Source organism: Phyllostomus hastatus, unplaced genomic scaffold (assembly GCF_019186645.2).
Source record: "Phyllostomus hastatus isolate PE091 unplaced genomic scaffold, TTU_PhHast_1.1 phas_contig_86, whole genome shotgun sequence".
Lineage (NCBI taxonomy): Eukaryota > Metazoa > Chordata > Mammalia > Chiroptera > Phyllostomidae > Phyllostomus > Phyllostomus hastatus.
In genome coordinates this window covers 73,842,632-73,845,421 of record NW_025333977.1, presented here as the reverse complement: position 1 = coordinate 73,845,421, position 2,790 = coordinate 73,842,632, and the positions used below count along the sequence as shown (strand labels likewise).

Below are 2,790 nucleotides of genomic sequence, written 5' to 3'. Positions count from 1 at the left end.
ATGTGGGGCAAGATTCTGCATTTTTCTTGTGTATATCTTGAATAAAATTTGATGACAAATGAGATATTGACCCTAAAGTATCTACGTTACTTCAGGCTACATCAATAAAATGATATTGTCCTAGGTTTGTGCCATGCATCTTCACTCAGATTATTATTTATAGATTAATGATCTACTTGGTTTTCTCCATGAACTGTGGAACATGGCCTCTGTGGCTTAAAAGGCAAGGATATTTTTTCTCTGACTCCAATTTGTAATCTCTTCTCCACAGAAATTTTGCCAGATCAAAAAATTTAAATGGATTTTTTTTAACCAGGAATAGTGTTCAACTATTTTTGCCCTAGGAGAAGGAAAAGAAGAATAGTGAGAAGATCATAAACAAATTTGTTATCTTAAAAAATAAATTACTTTCTGTGATGAATCAAACTAGCTCACTATGATTTACATAATGAAAACATTTGAACACCTGAGGAAAAAAAAAAAAATAAATAAATAAATAAATTACAATCGCTGTGATTCAAAAGCAGGCCACATCAGTACCAGTCATCATTTCTTGGTTATTTCTCAGGATCACCTGAGAGAGAATAGAAAAATTTAGTGTGTGGTTTCTTTATGCATCATTACTGTGGTACATTAGTATTAAAATCAAAGTAAAATGGAGGGCCTTTAGGGGGTTAACCCTCAAGAAAAGAGGGTGAAACAGTGAAGAACCATAGTTAATTAAAGGAAAACTGGCCTTTTTTTCAGTCTCTGGTAAACTTTCCTTACTCTCTCACCTTTGCACTTATGCACTCCTATTCAACGCTTTGCTGGAGTAAAGTCATCCATCATTCCTTGCATGTCTGCTTCCCAAGTCCAGTAATAGGTGACCAAGATATCCTCTTCTGTGAACAGCAGCACTATTAGTCTATAAGAGCAGATGGACCACTCAGTTTGAACAAAATGTCAAACCAACTGTGGAGTTTGACCTCATCACCTCCAAGAATGACGAGTCTGAGACACAGCTGCTGCAATTATTCATCAGGAGTTAGAACAGAATTTCTTCTGGGATGCAATTTTTGCAGTCAAACTTAAAGCTAAGAAAGGCAATGATAGAAAATGTATTTTGACTTAAAGTCTACTTGGCATGAAGCTCTAAATTGATTCTGCATCTGCTTTACAGATACCTATGAATACCTTCCCAGCAAAGTTCTTAACATCTCCTTAAATTCTATGTGCAGACAACCATCATTTTTCAACTCTAATTAACCTTCCTCTCCAATTTTTACATTTGTGCCAACTACACTATTATCCTCCCCATTAACTAAATGAACTCTTCTGGTGTTATTCCTTCTTTCTCTTATATGCATATTTTCCAAAAGCTTGGACAATTGTCCTTTACAAGAACTCTTAGATTTATACCCTCCTCTCCGTTCTCACTGTTAATACTGAGATATAGGGCTTCCAGTTCACAGGTCCACCTAGTCTTTGTGTCTGATCCCTTTCTGCTCTACTACATTTAGTACCAGAACAGGTGCAATGTCTCATATTCAATGAGGCCAAAGAGATACCCTGGTTCTATGAGAGATTATATGGTGACAATGGGCAAGTTTGGTAATCTTGTGTGTCCCAATGTTTTGTTTTGTTTTCTTTTTGTCTGTTACCTTAGGTTAATGATCTACCTCTGATTGTTACTATAAATATTTTAAAGAGATTTATTTAAAGTATCTCCATATGAGAAACACTACGTGTGTTTGCCATTTGTGCATTTGTGTTATCTGAAAAAAATTTCTACCTTTAGGCTTGCTGATTAAAAGTCTAGTAGTTTTCTGTGAACAACTGATACAAATTCCTTAGTCTGGTTATACAGACTTTCCATTATATCATACTTCTTACTCTAATTATCCTTAATTTTCCCCCTCACCTACAGGCAGACTCTAGGTAAAGTCTCTATTCTTCCCTGCAAACTTAATATCCAGTCCTAACTTCATCCCTTGTTTACAAATTCAGCACCCTTCTTCTATAACTGGGCTTTGCCTCAACTACTTCATACAGTCTTCTCAGATGAATTTATCCCCTGGTGGCTTTTACATCATGCCACATTTTTCTCAATTATGCATATAATTTGCACTCTAAAACCTTCTTCTGCTTTAGATATTTGAGATAACACTGCTGTCTCTGATTTGCACTTAGGCCAGTCTTCTCGAATAGGCTGAGTTCCTTGAGTTTGGGAACCATGCCTTCTGCCTTCTTTTGTGATTCCATAATGCCTGGAATAGTAAATTAGACAGGAAGTGATTAATAAACACTTGTCTAATTTAGTTGATTAGTGGCTTGGAAGTTTTCTATTTAGATTACTTTGTATATGCATTCTTGGAAGAAGTCCAAGAGACAGGGAAAATGAAATTTCAGGTCACTTTGGCTTTTTATAGCTTTAAACAGCCAATTAAAAATAATATTTTCTACTTAAGAAACTAGCAAATTAAAATGCACATTTTTTGTCAAAATAAAAAGGTGTTAACCACTCCTTTCTCCCCAATTCCCTCCTCTAACCAAACTCTACAAAATTCTACACAATGGTGCCCCTTTTCAACTTGCAAGCTCACACCACCAATTCTCCCTCTTTCTGCAGCCAATCTATACCTGCTCTGCCCCAGTTCCTTGAGTACACCACCCTGTTTGCAGCTACTTCAGGGCTATTGCATTTGCAGTTCTGTTTGCCTAAATGCTCTTCTTCTGACTCTTGTATCTACTGCTCCCTTACATTCTTTCAGCCAAACTCAAGGGTACATCCTCCAGGGTCACTTCTAT

General features: G+C 36.3%; 1 non-coding gene across 1 annotated transcript; it reads left to right on the top strand.

The window, feature by feature from the left end:
• Positions 1 to 408: 408 nt before the first annotated feature.
• Positions 409 to 475, top strand: LOC123827611. The gene has a single exon (XR_006787270.1). It is a non-coding gene; the product is annotated as a small nucleolar RNA SNORD29 (small nucleolar RNA).
• Positions 476 to 2,790: the final 2,315 nt, after the last annotated feature.